This window comes from Sus scrofa, chromosome 13 (genome assembly GCF_054392235.1).
Source record: "Sus scrofa isolate SSC_HxYL_T2T_F1_AM1 chromosome 13, Sscrofa_HxYL_maternal_Yorkshire_Landrace_v2.0, whole genome shotgun sequence".
NCBI lineage: Eukaryota > Metazoa > Chordata > Mammalia > Artiodactyla > Suidae > Sus > Sus scrofa.
In genome coordinates, this window is record NC_139395.1 from 140595450 (window position 1) to 140615252 (window position 19803).

General features: G+C 44.0%; 1 protein-coding gene across 12 annotated transcripts in view; it reads left to right on the forward strand.

Moving 5' to 3' along the window:
- LPP (LIM domain containing preferred translocation partner in lipoma) overlaps positions 1-19803 on the forward strand; it is a 693621-nt gene that overhangs the window by 59867 nt on the left and 613951 nt on the right. For 6 of the 12 annotated variants that reach the window (XM_021071248.2, XM_021071246.2, XM_084990684.1 and 3 more), the window contains exon 2: positions 15226-15341. The exons of 2 other annotated variants lie outside the window; for them this stretch is intronic. The gene's annotated coding sequence lies outside the window, so the exon portion shown is untranslated. Of the gene's footprint in view, positions 1-2817; positions 2971-15225; positions 15413-19803 lie in introns of those variants that run through there. 4 more of the 12 variants (XM_021071247.2, XM_084990685.1, XM_084990682.1 and 1 more) reach the window with 2 other exon arrangements.

Genomic DNA, 19803 nt, shown 5'->3' on the forward strand with positions numbered 1-19803 from the left:
AACCAGTGTTCTTTTAACTACTTACTGTCAGTGTGACCTTGAGAATATACTTAACCTCCTTGAGCCTCAGTTTTCCTGTCACTACAGTGGGTATAATCTTCCAGGGATAGTTGTCAGTAGAGATTAAATGAGATTGTCTGGGAAAGCATTTGTTTACTCAACAGTAAAGCATACTACTAATGTGAGGCATCATTCCTACACAGACTTGAATCTAAATAGTGCCACACCTGAACTGTGGCAGAAAAGAACATTTTCCCCCCATTTTGTAAGGACACTGAGGTCCAGAATGGTGCGGGCAGTTGTTAGAGATCACGACAAATTGGCCCTGCTGCCATGCCTGTTATTCTGAGAGCACTTGTGTTGGCAAGGCCCTCTTTTCCTACACAGCTCTCTCTTCATGTTCCTTGGAACAGTCTTGTATCCTGGAGACAGTTTTAGGTCTGGCGGGATCAGAGAGAGCCAGTGGGGAGCTGAGAATGTGGATCTGCATTCCTGAGCTTCCTCCACAAAAGGTGGGAATATGGTGTGGTTGAGGGAATGGAGGTGGATAAGGAATTGATCTTGAAGGTCTCTCCTCTCCTCTCTCAGTGACTGGGATTGAATAGGGTACCTCTTGTGAACCCACAAGGCTGGTGATACATAAGCAGAATGGGTTGTTTAGCATTAACATTTACTGTAAAAACCCCAAAAGGATGGCTGTCAAGTTGGCAGCAAATGCAGTAAAAGTTAGCAGTGTCATGTGGTCAGGATGCAGCCAGGGGATCTTGGATAGCTTCTTTCTGCATCCATATTCACCTGCAAAAGTTCAAAACCCATCTGACAGATATAGGTTGTTTGGATCAAAGACGCGGGACAAGGAGCCGGAGATTGAAGGTCTAGGAGCCATATTTATTTCCATATAAGGAAGAACTTTCTGTTGGAAAGATGGAATTTACAGCTGCAGGAGATAATGGTCTCTACTTCACTGGAGACCTTAGGGATGCTGCGGGGGGATTCATAAATAGGAAGGGCATTGGGTTCTGTGGCCTTGTGGTCTCCTGAGATCCCAGAGCCAGCAGTTTTCAGTGGTCAAAGAGGAAGAAGGGCATACATGCATTGAGGAATGAAAGATCCCTTTGAGGATATGGAAACTTACCTCATGCTGCTTTTCATACCTATCCCTGTAGCTGTCTCCTTGGTCCTTGCTTTTCAGAGTTCTCAGGCTATCCCTGGGCAAGTATTTTCCATGGAATCTCTCTTTCCTCTGCTAAAATGAAACTGTTGGAATATTGGAAGGGACTCAGAGGTCCTGAAAAGATGACAGTCTTTCTACAGAACCACTGAGTTGGTCTAGTTTCAGTTATAAATGAGGACCACCTCCTTACCCTCTTCAAGCCTACGCCAGGGACCTCCTGGGAGTACCGCATTGGCAGGAATTCTATGCTGAGTTCTAGTTCTGGCACGAGGTGGAAGGTTTTCTGATCCTGTTTCCTTATCTCACTGAATAGTTACTTATATTTATGTTCATTTATTAAACATGCAATCAATATGAAATGTTTGCCATTTTTTTAAGGTACTTGTGGCATGCTTGCAAAAATAGAAAACAAATGATCAGAATAAATGTCAGGACTATATCGATAGGCTGGGGAGAAGCAGCTTTTAGAGCATATAGCTGGACAATTTTGGGATACTACTCATTTTGTAGATGAGATAAGATAAGCTACAAGAGAAGAACCAATTTATCCAAAGTGGTAAGGAGTGACTGATCTGTGTGTAGGGCTTGGGTCCCCTCACTCCCCAATCAGTGATGTTTATTGCTGAAGATTGCCAGGGGATGAGAACAAGTAGCCTCCTGGTGAAGGACCAGAGTCCAGGAGTGGGTGATGATTCTGAAAAATGGCTCATCTGATGTAGAAAGCCTCTACAGCCAACAATAGAACAAGATTCTTCTAGGACATAGAACTACCAGGAAGCCAAGATACAGATTCCTTCTCTGAGCACACCCCTACTTCCCCACTCCATCATTTCCCCCAGCATCTCAACTTTCCTTTATCCTTCTCTAGAGTCATTTTAGACTAGCTTCATCACTGATTGACTTCACTGGTTCGATTTAATCATCAAATAATTTTTAGGACATTGAGATCAGAACTAACATTGCAAACTTACGGAATTCATCTTACAAATTGGACGTTTCACCCTTCTGTCCCACTCCTCCTTTCCCATGTTCTCCTGGAAGTCTGCTTTTATTCCTGGTCTTCCTGCCTGCTGTCTGCTCTATGAAGAACTCACACGAAACTGAGTTCCAAGAGGACTCTGCCTGAGAGAGTCAGGAATCCGAGTTTGAGGGTTGTTTTAGGACTCATCTGCTCCCCAAAAACTGTGGGCTGGATTTTTGGTGACCTCTTCAGATGCATCCCCTCAAACACCTCCTCAGATTAATAAATTGACTTCACAAATGTAGCTGCATTCTAGATGGCCCCATTCTTAAGGGGACCTTAAAGCCTTAGTTGAAGGCCAGTCACTTCCATGTTTGGGCGAGGGAGCCTATTTGCTGTAACAGGAGAGCCTATGGAACAGTTGAGACTCTACTTCTTTTGGGGTTAATCATTTACTCCGAGTAAGGAATTCTGTCTTTAGTGGGGCATGTTCTTCAAGTGCCAGAGGAGAGAAGGGTGATTTTTCTGACATCCTCCAGCCTGCTTCTCCATATATGGAAATGTTTACCCACCACACTGATCTATTGGAAGGGAAGGAGGTGACTCAGGGTTTAGGAGAAGCAGGATTTGAATTCTTGTTTCCAGAAACAAAGTCGCCCCCTCCCCCCGCCCCTCCCCCTCCATTCCTTTGCCCCTTGTTCTGGGAGCTGAGGCGAGAATGTTTCAGTGCTGTTCCCCTCAGGCCTGGGGACCACCTCCTTGCAGTGGGACTCAGGGTGTGTGAGAGAGAGTGAGGGCCAACGGAGGGCCAGCTGCCTGTGGGGCCTTTCAGCGCGTGAGTACATCATTATTGCCAGGTCGAACCGCATTTGTGCCTGCAGATCCAGGGCTCAGTGTCCTGAGGGCTGCCCGGTGATGGGATATGTGGCTGGGAGCTCGGGCTGCTTTCATTTAGGGTGTGGGCAGCTGTTTTCCCAGGGGAATATTTCTCACAGTGGGATCTAGTGACGGGCTTTGTCTGAGCAAAAATTCTATTATATATATATATTGTGTGTGTGTGTGTGTGTGTATATATATATATATATATATATATATATATATATATAAATTATTTTCTTCCACCTGAGGCCTAGTTTAAGTTGGGGAGAAAGATAATTTGGTAGTGTTGTCTGTCTGATTGCTAGTCTAAAGTAATATGCCAGAAGGGATGTTTGTGGCACTTCGGGAGGGATAGTTTTATCTTTAAAAGCAGAGTTATGCTTAAGAGTTAAGAGTATGCAAAATGTTGCTCTATAGCATTTGCGCGACATACCATCTGCAATAAATACCCGGTGTGCAGGGGATTGTGTAGAGTTGATGGACTGTCACAATTGGAAGGACTCCAATTAGAGATGATTCAGTTGATCTGTCTCATTTTACAGCATGACGGGACAGGGAAGGCCCAGCAGCACAGCTCACCTGCCTCATAGGTGCAGGCTAATTAGGTGGGTTAGAACCCAGATCTTTTCACTCGCCGTCATTCTTTCTAACACAGCAGTGAAGATGACTTTTAGGCAAAGGCAGAGAAGATGCCCATTTTGCAGATGAGGAAATTGAGACTCAGGATGCCAGAGTTGTCCACATTTACTCATCTAATTGGGGAGAAATTGAGAACTAGAACTAAGTTCTTCCAGGTCAAACCTCTTTCTGTCATGTTCTGTTGACTCAGAGGTCTGAATTTGTTGTTTTTTAAAATTTTACCCTTTTACCCTTCTTTGGATTATACTTACCTTTTTCAGTTTTGCTCATGTGAATATTGTTTGAATGTGAGCTGCTACCTTCTGATCTGCTTTGCTGCCTATATCTTTTTCTTTCCTGAAAGGGGATGATAGTTTGTCCAAGGGGAGGAACTGAATAGTGGAGGCCCTTATTTCAGTTTCGTCCCTCACGGAGAAATTATGCACAGGCCTTGAAAGAATCTGAGCAGGGCTTTCTATCTAAGCTTCTACCACTATTATTGAAGCTGCAAGAATTCAATAGTATAATTCCCATTCACAGATGAGACTTGATTCTGACTAGATTTTAAACATACACACACACACACACCCCCAACTCCTTTAGCCATCTTTGATGTGACAGCAGCTTTTGACAGAGATCAAGAGGGCACCACCCTGTTACAGTCCAGTCCCACAGATGTTACATGGCCTTGACGAGTATCACTTTGTAGTCAGATCAGTTTTTGTTTAGCTTGGGGGCCGGGTCCCCTTTCTCCACTTCAGGGAAAGTATTGGAGAGGTATTTTGGGGAAGCACTTGATTCCCAGTAGCGTTAGGTGGCAGATCATAACAGAGAGGAGGAAGTGCTCTGAGACCTGAGTTTGTGTGATCAGTGAGGCAGCTCTCTAAGCTGCTCTGAAGCATCAAGGAGGCAGGGACTTGCCCAGGACTCCCAGGAACCTGCACACACCCTGCCCCCTCCTTGCCGATGGTACCTGGGCCGTGGCTGTAGGCTCTGTTCTCTGAGTGGGAGGAGGCTACCTTGAAGCATGAAGGCTTGAAGCACCTGCCACCGTGGTGCTGATGACAGGGGCACTAGGAGGTTATGGCTGGTCATATGGATATAAACGCTATTACTACTAATAGGGAGAACTAACTCGCCTTGACTGCTCTGAGTGCCATGTGCCGGGCTAAGCCCTTGACTTAGATTGATTTACCACCACAGCTACCTGTGAATAGGTACTTCTAAGGGGGGTATTTATTTATTATTATTATTTTTAAATTTTATTGAAGTATGTTAGTTTACAATCCTAATTTCTGCTGTATGGCAAAGTGATTCAGTTGGTACTATTTTTTAAAATTTTTAATTTTTAATTTTGGTATCATACACATTACCATTTTTTCCATCCTAACCATTTTCAAGTATATGGCTCAGTAGTGTTAAATACAGTCATATATCCTGGGCAACAATCTTCAGACCTCTTCATCTTGCAAAACTGAAACTCTGTACCCATTAAACATTCACTCTTCATTCTCCCCTCCCCAGTCAGTCCCTGACAACCATCATTCTACTTTCTGTCTCCATGAATTTGACTTCTGTAGGCCTCTTATAGAAGTGGAATCAAACAGTGTTAGTCTTTTTGTGACTGACTTATTTCACTCAGCATGTATCCAAGGTTTATCCATGTTGCAGCTTCTGTCAGAACTTCCTTCCTTTTGATGGCTGACTAATAATACATTGTATATATACACCATATTTTGTTGATCCATTTGGGTACTAACTTTTTTTCTTCTTACTGTACCTGTGGCATGTGGAAGTTCCTAGGCCAGGGACTGAACCAACACCACAGCAGCACGCTGAGCTGCAGCAATGACACTGGATCCTTACTCTGCTAAGCCACAAGGGAACTCCTGGGTACTATTTATTTACCTTCATTTTACAGCGGAAGAATCTGAGGCTTTGAGGGGTTAATAAAAGTTCCCCAACATCACACAGTCAGTAGTGGAGCTAGGATTTGAACCCAGGGAGTGTGACTTCAAGGAATTCAGCTAGTGAGAGTGTGAAAAACCAGGGTGAATCTCGCCTGGATGGTGACACCTTCTCACACATTGCTGTGACATTTCATTACTGTTATGTCTAAGGAATAGCCAGCCTGGAGCAGAGGACAGGGCCTAAAGATGAGATTTTCTAAGCTGGCTCTGCTGCTAACTCTGAGTCTGACTTGGGTGATGATGTGTGCCCCTTTCTGAGTGTCATTTTTCCTACCTGGAAGATGGGGCCGTAGTTGATGACTGTGAACGTTTGATCATTGCGGAGTTGGACTCTAAGCATTCTACTTGGTTTATTGCCTTCAATTCTCCTGGCACTCCCACAAGGCAGATGTTGTTGTCCCCCCCCCCAGCCTTTTTTTTTGTCTTTTTGTCTTTTAGGGCCACACCCGAGGCATATGGAAGTCCCCAGGCTATGGGTTGAATCGGAGCTTTAGCTGCCAGCCTACTCCAGAGCCACAGTAACTCGGGATCTGAGCTGTGTCTGCGACCTTACACCACAGCTCACAACAATGTCAGATCCTTAACCCACTGAGCGAGGCCAGGGATCGAACCTGAGTCCTCATGGATGCTAGTCAGGTTTGTTAACCACTGAGTCACGACGGGAACTCCATATTGTCCCCTTTTTACCTGAGAAAAGTTAGGTCTAGAGAAGTGGAAAATTTTATCTAAACTCCTCCAGTTCCTGAGAGCAAAGCATTAGTGATCAGCATCTGACTCTGAAGCCCAGGATATTAGTGCTGGGCTTCTTGCCTTTAAGCAACCTTTAAGGTTTCTGTCTTCTGTGGCATGCATTCATCTAATTTTATTAAAGCTTTATTGGATTCCCACTTATGTGCCTCATACTCTTCTGGGCACTGATCCAGTACCGGGTTTAGAGTGAGAAAAAGACACGAAAAAATGATCCCTTGGAACTTACATTCTAGTAGGGAAGTGTGGAGGAGGCAGATAATAAATGAGCATGTAAACAGCAGAGAATGATAAGTAACACTGAGGAGTGTTCCCAGAGGTGCTCTGCCTGTGAGGGAATGGAGGAAGGGCCCTGGGAAGTGATGTGTAAGCTGAGCTCTAAATGACAAGGAGCCAGCCCTGTGGCAGGCAGTGGGGAGAACATTGTAGGCAGAGGACATGGTCAGTGCCAGGGCTGTGGGGTGGTAATGAGTTTGTGTCTTAGAAACAGAGGAGCCCAGTGTGCTAGGAATAGGGGGCTGCAGGAGGAGAACATGAGATGAGGGCGAGGCGAGAGCTGGTAGGTGTCAGTGGGCTCAAGAAGGGGCTTGGACCTGAGTGGGGGTGTGATGGGAAGCATCTGAGTTGTGTTTACCAGCATCACTGGGGCTACTGTGGGGGAGATGGATGGCAAGGAGGAGGCAAGAGTAGAAGCAAGGTGAGGTGACTCTTGAAATAGTCCAGGTGAGAGGTGGAGGTAACAGTTATTAGGGCAGTCAAAGTGGAGCCAGAGAAAAGAGGATGAGTTCATAACGTGTTTTGTTGGGATGGTCTACAGGATGTCAAGTGCAGTTCCCTACAGAGAAATGTCAAGCTCAAGTGAGCAGGAATCTGAGAGACCCTGATGGAGGTGAAAACATGTGCAGTGGGGAGTGTACAGACTTGCAGCTGGTCCAGACTAAGGAGTCTAAGTCCTCCCTGCTTTGGTTTCTAATCTTAAGCTTCTGGCCAAGGAATGGAGTGGCTTCCTGACTCTGACTTCCTGGCTGGGAGCTGTTGGAACACCCGAAAATAAGCCCTGAAGAACACGCTGCTTCCTTTGCTCTCTCTGGGTATTTGTATAAAGCATTCTTTCCCACCAAGAATACGGAACATTCAGAGTGATGTTGACTTTATGGGCCATATTTAACTTAGTGTTTTTCCTTGATGTGTCCTCTGTTTTTGCAGAGACTCCTGCCTCTTGTAAACTCCATGGTGAGAAGCCTTCAGCTACCTTATATCTTATGGGTCTGGAAGGCTCTGGGCGGGGGTGCCTGGAAAAGCTGGGCTTCAAAACCTCACCTTGGCCTGGGGACCCTGGCCCAAGAATACCCACCTGCTCCCTTATTTACATTTGAATTCACACTTGCTGGTCCTTCCACGCTCCCTGTAATTCCTCTTAATGGGCTGGGCTTTCCTGTAAACACTCCAATTTTCAGTGCAGAAACTGGTCTCAGAGAAGTTAGGCCACTTAGTCAGTGTAAGGAGGTGGCCGAGTCAGATTGGGAATCCAAGACCCCTGACTGAGCCTTGTGCTCTGGCCACCAGGTCAAAGTGACCGAGCTTGTAACCTTATGCCCCTGGGTGTCTCATGGCGATCTTATCCTGTACTCAGCCTAAGCCTAGAGATGCTCAGAGATCATAAACAAAGTCATCTGAAATTCACTCCTTTGGCTTCATCACATACTTCTTTCCAAACAGTTTATAGTGTATAGTTACTGGATTTTTTTTTTAAGGTCTTTAACATCATCTCTTAAAAACAATGTTTTGTTTTTGCTCATGCGAATTTCTTTTAAAATTTCTCTCCTATTACCCATTCATTTAGTCAACAAACATTTATTGAATTCTTACTGTATGCCAGGCATTGTGCTAGGTGCTGGGGATGGATTCAAAGATAATTTGGAGGCGTATGGAAGGGGAGTGGATAATTACAGCACAGTGAGATAAGTGCTATAATAGAGGGATATATAAAGAGCTAGAAATAGCACTATGAATAACATCTCTGAACAAATTGCTTTCTTTTTTTCCTTTTGGATTATTCCCTTATGTATATTGCCCAAAGTGGGATTACTGGGTCATTTAAAAGATGAAAACAATTTGGCACAAAAAGATGTAATGACTTGCCTGGGGAATACAGCTCAATTTTCAACTGGGGAAAAAATTGTTGACAACTCCAGATTTAGACACCTCACCAGGAGGATTGGGCAGTTTTTACACTAGTCCTATAAGCATGGTGGTTTTCAGGGGAAGCACCTATTCTAAACATATCATCCCGAGTGTAGAAACACATATCTTTATATTTGATCTTACAAATTTAATGTTCATGCCCACAAGAGCCTATCTATGTAAGTTATTATTCCATTTTATGATGAGGGAACTGTGCTTTTGCTAAAAGGAAGTGACTTGCTCAGGATTCCATAGTTAATTAGTGGAGAATCCAAGGAGTTTTGTAAAGTCTTTTGATCCTACCACTGCTGTCCTGTTCTCCATGCTCCGTTCACCAATTAGAAGGTACTTATGCTCTGGTATTCATTTACTGATATGCAGAAACTCTTCTCAAGAAGATCAGGAACTGCCAGATAGGTATAGAAGTCCTAACCTCCAAAGGGTCCAGTGTCCTTCTGCACATTGACCTGAAAGGACCTGAAGGTCCATTTCTCCCACCACCCCCACTTACCTTCCCCTGCCCAGGTCCTGAAAGGTTAACACGTGGCCTTAGCACTGAAGCAAGAATTCCAAGGAAAGCTGAGTCCATGCCACAGTTATTATTTTCCTAGTATATTCAACTGTATGTTCCCTGACTATAAATTTTCTTATTTTGATATTCATATCATTTTACTAGTATTTTTGGTATTTAAGTAAAAATTCCTGCCTGTGGTCCCCAGGGCTAATCATAACCAGACAGCCGTACCTGTCCACTGTGAGTGTCTTTGAGTCAACCACATGCCCTGCCATTCCCCAGAGACATACCTGGAATTTTCTCATTTTCATGTTCTAACTCATGTTGTTCCTTTTGCCTGAGATGACCTCTCCCATCTTCATCCATAACACTCCTGCTTCTATAAATTTCTTCACCGAGACCACCTCCTGAATGAAGTAATTTCTCTTGTCTCATTTTCCAAAATGCACACTCCCCCACTAGAAGTGATCTCTGTGCTCTCTGTTCTGCTGACTCACAACACAGTGGGCTATGAGGCGATAACCATGGGATCTGGATTTGAATCCCAGCTATGATGCTTCCTAGCTGGGCAGGCTGTTAGGTCAGCTAACTTGATGAGTTTCCTCATCTGTCAAATGGGTAGAAATAATCACACCAACTCACAGGATTGTTATCAATGCTTCTTCTGTGGCACTTCCTGTCTCCCACTTTATGCTTTATCTCTCTTTCTAGACCGGGAGCTCTGTAAGGACAGGGAAGGATTCACATCTTACCTGTGTCTTTGACACCGGGGACCACAAAGTCTTCTTTAAGAGAAAGCATTGCATGTAGTCTTACTGGTGGCATCAGTTCAGACTCATTACTAGAGCCCATCACGTGGTGCTAGGACTCTGTGATGTGGAGCTTTGAGCACACACATTATAGGCTGGATAGGCCTCTGGCTCCTGCTTCCTTAGTGACAGGAAAGAGGCTCAAGCTTGTGTTTAGCCTATGTTCTTCTGATTCATCAAATTGGGGGTAGTACGAGCATTTCCCTAAAGGCAGGGTGGAAATCTTGTCTGTAACATGAGACTTGGTTTCTTTCTTGGGTCTTCCACAGGTGAGAGTTCCAGATTAGAGGAAAAGGTCAGTAGAGGTGTGGTTTTGGGGCAACAAGAGGGCCACCCACTCCTTTGACTTCTCTGGGGGGTGGACCATAGAGAAGAGGACTCTCCAGAGGAGCTTTCCTTTATTTTATTGTATTTTTATTTTTTTTGCTTTTTAGGGCCTCATCTGCGGCATATGAAGGTTCCCAGGCTAGGGATTGAATCGGAACTGTAGCCGATGGCCTACACCACAGCCACAGCAATGCAGGATCCGAGCTGTGTCTTCGACCTACACCATAGCTCATGGCAACGCCAGATCCTTAACCCACTGAGCAAGGCCTGAATCCTAATGGATGCTAATCAGATTCTTTAACCCCTGAGCCACGATGGAAACTCCAGGAAGCTTTCCTTTAGCTGTTCCCACCCTTGCCCAAGGGGAAGCTGACCCTGGAAGGGGATTCAGTTCCAGTAGCTCTACCATTTAACTTTCTCTTGTCTCATTTTCCAAAATGCAATAGCCATGAGTCTTGAAAGCCAGTGTTTTAGTCTGGCGCATAAGGTCCTCCATGTCCTGGCCACAACATTCCTTTACAGGCTCTTGTCCCACTGCATCCTTCCATGTTTTCTGTCACTGGCCGCACCAGATTAGTCACTTTCCCCAAGAACACCCTCAACTCATCTTCCTAATGCCTTGGTACATTGTATTCTCTGGGCCTATTGCCCACCTCCTCATACATGGAAATCCTCTTGGGTGTTCAGACCCAGTTAAAAGTCATCATTGGCAGAGCTCTTCCTGATCCTCAAAGGGACGCTGCATGTACTGAGACTTTGCACACTCTTCCTCTGTTTTGTGTATCCTGAGTGAGCCTGTGAGTTCTTTGAGAGGTCAAGGCATGTCTAATTCAGCTCCCACATCTATCTGCTGGGCCCATACATGGTGCCTTCTTAAGGACAGGAGGTGCTAGCAAAAGTCTGTTCTTTGCACCTCTGAATGCAGGACGGCTGACATCGTTACAGCTAACATTTGCACCAAGGGGTGTTGGAAAGCTGATTCTAAGGTTACCTGCTATTTGTTTGATCACGAGCCCAGACATTTGAAATCTTTTTTTTAGTTGCCCTGATAGCAGCTCATTGCCAGTCTTTCTCAGCCCTGCTTCCCACATACCCAGCTGAAGTCTGCTTAGTGCCTGGGCGCTGAGCTTTTTATTTCATTTGAGAACATAACAGCAAGGTGGCATTCAGTAAGGATCTACCTGCTTTTAACGTGAACAGTTTTTAGCTGAAAAGTTCAGGCTTTGTTTTTTTTTATCCCAAAGCTCCTTAGAAAGTGAACATAGCAGAAGAGTTTTTTCAGGTATATTTCTGCCTCTAGCAGGACAGCTGTCCATAGTATAGCTGTAACTGCAAAGTAACAAACCTCAGGTCATGGAGCTTGATTTTGAAGACCTCAGGTCAAATCCTGGCTTTACCATTTACTAATCCCAATTCTTGGGCAGTTGCCTGACTTCTCTAACCCTCAATTTCCTCAGAGGAAAATTGGAAAATCTTTCACATAGGGCTGGTAGAGAATTTAAGTGAGGTCTTGGGCATTAAACTAGGATTTTTACTACTGTCAGGTTCATCAACTGGATTTGAAACCTATTTATTTATTTATTATCTTCTTGGGGCCGCACCCACGGCATATGGAGGTTCCCAGGCTAGGGATGGAATACGAGCTGAAGCCGCCGGCCTACACCAAGCCACAGCAAAGTGGGATCCGAGCCTTGTCTGCAACCTACACCACAGCTCACGGCATCACTGGATCCTTAACCTACTGAGCAAGACCAGGGATCGAACCTGTGTCCTCATGGATGCTAGTCGGGTTCATTAACTGCTGAGCCATGAGGGGAACTCCTTCAAGGCCATTTTAAAATAGCAGTTCTAAGGAGTTTGCTTTTGAAGGAAAATGCCTGGGTGTGTAAGGTGACTTCCATGTGTTTTGTTTTATGTAAGGTGACATCCATGTGTTTTGTTTTATTTTTATTTATTTATTTATTTATTTATTTACTTTTGTCTTTTTGCCATTTCTTGGGCCGCTCCTGCGGCATATGGAGGTTCCCAGGCTAGGGGTCTAATCGGAGCTGTAGCTGCTGGCCTACCCCAGAGCCACAGCAACGCAGGATCCAAGCCGCGTCTGTGACCTACACTACAGCTCACGGCAACGCCGGATTGTTAACCCACTGAGCAAGGGCAGGGATCGAACCTGCAACCTCATGGTTCCTAGTCAGATTCGTTAACCACTGCGCCACGACAGGAACTCCTGTTTTATTTTTTGAATGACAAAATAGTTGAATTTATAGTCAGGGGCCACACAACATCTAACATACTTAGGGAGCATACATGGCTTATAAGCCTCAGTGGTAGTCCTCATAAATTAGAACCACAGAACCATAGGCTTTGAGAGATTGTAGATAGAAACTTTGGAAGATGAGGGGTAAACACTGATTAATGCATGCTGCGTGTAGGCTCTGTCCTTTGCAGGCTGGGTATGGAATCCTAAGAAGTGATTACATACACCCTGGTGAGTAGGTGATATTTTAGCCCCAGTTTGCAAACAAGGAAGCTTGTAACTCAGGGAGGTCCAATAATTTACACAAAACATGTCAAAGCCTTGAACTTCATCCTTGTCATGACCTCTAGAAATCCTTTCCATATGTGACAAGACCTGCCTTTACTTTGTTGATCCTTTATCCTTTCATTTCTGGGCAGCCACAAGTTCTGGGCAGATAAAACAGTGAAAGTTGGTGGTCTTGATGGCTCATAACTTGTTTCATGAATTTAGAAGTTTCTTGACTTTTCCTGCCAGGAATCTACTCATTTGGAGCTCATTTGACTATACTCATTCATCAGCTTCCACTTCTGTTTCACCATTTTTGGAGATGTTTGCCTTTACTCCGCTCCACTTTTGAGGTCAGTGTATTTGAAGGCAACGTCAAACTTACTTTGGAAAAAACAAAAAACAAAAAAAAACCACAGGTAAAAAGAAAAAAAATTGGTTGAGTATTTCCCATCTTCTCCATCACGTAGAGGTGGGAAGAGACAGCACCCGCTGGGAGTTAGGGAATTCTCATCTGAATCTGTCACTGACCAGTAAGATGACTTTGGCCAAGTCTCCCTTTCCCTTGGACGGGGGGTGTGTGGGGGTGTCTCAGTGTCTCTATCTGTAAATGGTGAGGACACTGTCAAGTGACTCCTAGGATTTTAAGACACTGCATGTTTTGTGGTGTCAAAACCATCAATTTCTGCTGAGGTGCATAATCCCGAAGCTGTTTCTCTGACACTTTTCAATCTTTAGGTTTAATCTATTCAACAATGTATAATTTTTTAAAGGGAAGCTTTTATAGACACTTCTAAAATATAAAATGGGGGGGATAAATGGGTGTTAAAAAATAGAAAACAACCAATTAAATAGTGTATAGTATGTAATTCTCCTTGGAAACTTACCACGAAATTGAGGAGCACTTTAACAACTGGTAATTTAAATTGCATTTGAACTCTGCTAATGGTTTGTTTGCATAGGAACTTCAATCATTTCACAGCAGTTCTTTAGCAAAACTGCTTGTTCTCTTTATGGAAAAGAAGAAAAAAAAATGTTAAAAGAGAAGTTCACTATGGAAAAGGGGGACCACAGAAGTTTGTGTGTGGAGGGGGAGCTGTCAAGTGCCTGAGGCATGCCCCAGGGCCAGGGTGGAGAGCTTTACCTTTCAATGAAGTTTAAAAAGCTGCCCTTTGGGCCTGTTGCAGAAACTGTTCTGGTTTGTATTTCTTGCTGCTAAAGGGGTGTGGAGGTTTGGGGGGGGGGGGGTCTGTTTTTTTTTTTTTTTTTCTTTTTAATGGGATTGCACTGTTCACAAGGCCAGTGTTGGCTTCTTCTTCATACTCCCATTTCTCAGTAAGTTTGAAATTATGGCTTTCTTTCATTTTAGCATGATGTCTTTGAGAATTCAAATGCCCTTTAAGACCACTAGCTCTCAGGAAATGTGTTTCTTTACTGGGCTTATCTTGATTATACTCCACTTTCCTAATTTAATTTCTTTCTGCTGTCTAGATAGACTACAAAGCTTTGAAGCAGATGTTCTGAGGTCTGGGTGCGTAAGTCCTGGTTCTGCTCCAAAGCTGATTGCGTGACCGAGGGCAAATCTCTTTGGCCAGTGAATGTTACTGACCTCTTCTGTTAAAGTGGCTGTAATTTGGTCCAGTGGAGCAATCCCTGGCCTGGAGCCCTGGACTTTCTGCCACTGAGTAATGGGGGGCTTCTCTGGTGCCCACTTCCCTCCTCTCCACATTTTCCTCCTGTCAGTTGAAAGAGCTGAAGTGGGTCATTTTAAGGTCCTCTTCAATTTTGAGCTTGTACAGACATTTGAAGATTGAATGAGATAATATACACAAAACAATTGTATGATTGATTCAATAATGTTTAAAATGACAACAGTGTAAATGAGTCATCATTTTCTGGTATATGGATTTCCTGTGCATATATGAAAGTCACATTTTATAACAATCTACTACCGTGGAATACTTGCCTGTTGGAATTTATGTTGCAGAATCCTTAGCAAAATAGTAGTGGTTCTTAATGAAATAAAGCTGGTAATGAGGATTTACCAGGAAGTTTCCAGCCCTCTGTTGCTCACTGGTACTCATTTTTACGTTAAATAAACTAAGGTTCACAGCGGCCGCTAGATCCTGTAGTTAGAAATTTATGTCCTAATTCATATTCCTTGTCTCTTTTTTATTTATTGTGGCTCAGATTTTGCTGTTAATTTATTCTTGCCTAAAATGTAAGTAACTAATTGATCTCTTTCACTTCTGATATTCTGATGAAGCAGTTGTGCCCCAAAGCTGAGGTATAAACACACAGCATCCGTTTCCCCATCATTCTTAGACGTATTAGTGAAATAGAAGTGCCGGAAACTGACTAGGGGCTTAGAAGGTATAGAGGTCCGCCACGAGATTTGTGGGTTTCAAGCCTGGCATCATTCCCAATATGATTTATCCAGAAAGTTCACAAATCTGGGAAGTTCTAAAGCTGGTAAAATCCTAGAGATTCATAAGCAACCTCCTTTTCCTTTTCACAGGTGGATACATTGAGGAAGCAGAACTGAAGACGGAGCCCAGTCTTCTGATTCCAGTTTAGAACTTTTTCCATTGTTCTACTGTTACTCATAGGAGGGAAGATATTTTTCCTCAGTTGGTGAGTCCTACGCAGAAAAGACTCTACCCTTTTGTAATCAATATGCATATTTCAATGAGTTTTAAAAGTCAGTGGTTTTCTCTTAAAGCATGGGCACTGGTACCTGGGATAGACTAAGAACTAAGAAGAACAAAATGTTCTTCCTTTCTTCTGGAATGGATTTCATTGGTGATGGACAAGATATAATACTTATAAAATGTGTGGCAAAGCAAAGGCAGACTCAGCTCTTGGAAGGTGGCAGGAAGAGAAATTGGAAGAGGACTTTGGGTTGCCAATAATTACATTACTTCCTTCTTTCTCCTTTGGCATGGAGGGAAGTGTTCTTAAAATTGAATGACCAGAAAGTCTCAATGAACAGTGTTATGGGCATTTGCGAGGAAAAGAGGCAGTAGTATGGAATGGCTAACCCCTGTGCAAGTTGTTTTTTCTGTGTTTTATAGCATTTTCACAACAACCCTTTGAGGTGGTGGAGGCTAAATTTGCTTAGGCAAGGGTATACACCTGTGCCTTTAAAGGGCCTGCGTGGGCTCCATGGGGATCTGAGTTTGAATCCTCTTGCATACTCAGAAAGGGGACTGGTGAGCAGGTAAGGTAAGCTTTCTTTTGTGTTTTGGAATCCTCTGTGTTTATAGCAGGTGGAATAGAACATCATGTCCTAGAGAAGAATCAGTGACATGGGATTTCCTGGGCTGTTAGGGAATCGAAGGAAAATAGCTGGGGGATTCTGGGAAAGGCTTCTATTTAGAATTCTAGATCTGTGCTCACCATCCCCAGTGCTGCTCCCTATGTGCCCTACCTCTAGCTTTTTGCCAGATAAATAATATAACTTGCCATGTTTATGGTGCAGTTTTTCAAAAGAGCATGGAGGCTGTTGTGATGTGATCCATAAGACCTAACTTCATTTAGAAGTGTGGCTGAGTTTATAGTTACATTTTGCACACTTTTTTGTTCTTAATCAGTGTATCTTAAAAGAACACCCGACTTTCTTTGTGCCTATGGATCTGCATAAGATAAAAGGCTGGAAGCCACTGCTTTGACTCTTAAACATTTCAAGTCTGTTAACATTTCAAACAGAGTCTGGAATGTTTTGCCCCAAGCATACACTTTGAGCATCAGATGTAAATCTTTGTTATCTGCTCCACCTCCTGAGTGTTTTCAGTGCTTAAAGTTAAATTGTGATGAATATGAGGCCTTGTGTGTCATGACAGAGTGGGAGAGAGCATCTTAACTGGAGCAAGTTGGAAGAGACTGAGATGGGTCTGCTGTCTGTAAGCTAATTATGAGCCTAGAGTGGCCTTTGTCTCCGAGACACCAAAGCAGCCTCAGATTGCATTATAGAGAAAATCCTGCTGAGTCCAGGGAGCCCAGTGGATTGGTGAACCTCAGGCCCGTTTTTAGCAGGACCTGGGCTCTGTTCTCTGCAGTGCTCCTTGTTCTACCCTCTTATATTCTGGTGGCTTCATCCTCAGGATGTTCCCCCGCACCCCTGTGGTCATGAGCTGGCTGCCTGCTGTCGCCTGGCAGCTCAGAGCAGCTACACAGTGGAGAAGAGGTAGTCCCTCCAAGGAATACCAGGTGAGGTTAGCAGGCAGAGAGAGGACTAAAGCTTTGTGGACGACTACAAACCTTCTTTTTTACCCTCTCGTTGGAGTTCTCCTAGAGTGTTGGACTTTAGTTCTTGCCTCTGCCTCCAAAAGGGACATTAACCAACTGGTCTCTCCACACTAGGATGCTGAAAGTACCAGAAGTGATCTCCCACCAGGAACCGTTACTGAAATGAGACCTGGAAAAGGCAGGATGCAGGGTACACAGGACAATTGCCTTTAAGAATATAAAATGTGGGGAGTTCCTGTTGTGGCTCAGTGGAAACAAGTCTTATTGGTATCCATGAAGATGAGTGTTTGATCCCTGGCCTCACTCAGTGGGTTAAAATCCTGCTTTGCCGTGAGCTGTGCTGTAGTTTGCAGATGTGGCTCCTATTCTGCATTGCTGTGACTGTGGCATAGGCCGGTAGCTGCAGCTCCAATTTGACTCCTTGCCTGGGAACTTCCATATGCCACAGGTGTGGCCCTAAAAAGCAAAAAAAAAAAAAAAAAAGCAAAAAAAAAGAATATAAAATATGGTCAGAAGAGGGCCAGTATCTCCTGCTCATGTGTATATCCCCAGAGGTTAGTGGACTCTCTGGCATTTACAGGTGCCCAATGCATTTTCATGGATAGAAAGAGTAAATCTAAAGCTAGTGACTGTCCTTTTCCTGAGGGTGTTCTATCAGGGCTGGCCAGTTCTCTGTTGGAAAGCTTTAGGAATTCTAGCACAGGTGAGGTTGGACTGCGTGGTTTTATGATAATGAAACAAATATCTGGACAGAAATAGGTTTTTGGGACCAGTATGGCTTAAATGTGTGAGTGCATAAAAGGGCACTGAGTATGGTGAGGTGGAGTATCAGAAGGCCTGCCCAATGTGCAACCCTAGAAAAACAACATCACTCCACCATCATTTCCCCGATCTGAGAATTAGGAGTAATAATCTTTGTCCTGCCCCCCTCTCATGTTTGTTTAGAGCAAGAGGACTGATTGATGCCAACTTTTTTTGCAAATGATAAAGTGTGGTCCATACATGATAGGTTATTACAGTTGTTTTCTTCTTTACTTTGAGTATAAAGAATATAAAGAAAAATAAGACATTGGCTATAAAGAAAAATATAGATCTTGAATATAAAGAAACAGGATTATGTACTGTGCAGTCCCCTGCACTGGTCCTGGTACAGAGTATATGCTGTGTGTGCCTTTCCTTCCCATGCTGCACCCTCATCATCCCCAGGTCTGGATGGGCACTAATTTGTCCTCCGTCTTGGAAAGGAGCTAGATCTGAAAACTTGCTTAATGATGATGGTTGAAGTTGAGATGAAATCGTGTGTCATTATTTCTTTTCATAGTTGTTTTTGTTCTTACAGTGGGAGGTGGAGGGAGGTAGATTCAAAGACAGAGGAAGTCACAATGCTTGAGAAATCCCCTACAAGCTACAGTCTAGCCATTTGGGTCTTGATTTGTTTGATTAGATAATCATAGCTTCTGCTTTAGGCGTGACTGGCCCAGTTGGAGTCAGGAAGGAAATTATTTCCCTCTGTTGATACTAGTGTACAATTGTTGATGGCAGCCAAGGGCTTTCAGTTTTAATGTTTCCTCTTTGATCCTCAGAAGAATCAGGTATTAGTCTCTGCCGGAAGCAAAGCATTGGCCACTTCCGTCAGAGGTGAAGGTCTTCATTCCCCACAGTCAGTTGGTCAGGTGGTTTCCGGGCATGTGTGACCATCCGTGTAGCCAGCTTTCATTGCTTTTATGTTTTCACTTCAAAAGTTATGAAAGGATTTATTGGGTCCAAGCAGGGACTCATCCAGCCTCCTGAGGCCCTGTGGGTCTTCTGTAACCCAGGGAGGTGTTTGCTGTCTGTGAAAGTGGAAGGTGGAGCTAACTGTCTTTCTCTCTTGCTTCCTTTCTTCTAATTCCATATTTTTCATTTTCTGACCTCAGCACAGTGGACATCTACTCTACCTTGAGCAGAGCCCCGGGATGTCAGGAGTTCTCAGGTTCTCCCTTACTGGGTTGCTGTGTGGTTTAAGGGGCTGATGGTGAATGAATGGAGAGCCCCATGAGTCCACGAGTTTAGATTGCTGCCAAATATTTACTCCTGGTTCACAGAGTGTGTGCTTTTTCTCTGCCCTGATCCCAGTGTTTTTCTGAAAGTCGGTGACACTCAGGATTTTTAGGATACCAATGGTGAATTAGGCATAGCCCCTAACCTTGAGGAGCTTATAGTCTAGTTGGAGAGAAATACATACAGAAGAGTGAAATACATTTTAGAAAGTACTATTTACAACACACATTCATTAATCACCAGATATGTTTCTGGTCTCATATTAGGTGGTTGGGAAATTGTGGGGCTTAAATGAAAGGTTGGGGGAGTGCAAAGAATTAGGAACACCGGGAAGGTTTCTAGGAGGAGAGGGTCTGATCTTAGAACTTCTCAGTGAACCATGGAACTGTAGTTTGACTCAGTAGGGCTGGATAGGTTCTGAGGGTGGTGTAGCTGATAGCAGAACACGGACGGTCAGGCAAGGAGCCGGTCACCTTCCACGTGTGCTTCATCCTCTGGTTCATTCCCTGTCAATGTGCTGCTGGTGAAAGCATCATGTTGTCTTTTGTCTTTTTTTATTTTTGGGAGGGCTGCACCCTCGGCATATGGAGGTTCCCAGGCTGGAGGTCAAATTGGAGCTGTAGCTGTCGGCCTACACCACAGCCACAGCAATGAGGGATCCGAGCAGCATCTACAACCTACACTACAGCTCCTGGCAGCACTGGATCCTTAACCCACTCAGCAAGTTCAGGGATCGAATCTGTATCTTCATGGATGCTAGGCAGATTCGTTTCTGCTGAGCCACTAAGGGAACTCTTGAAAGCATCAT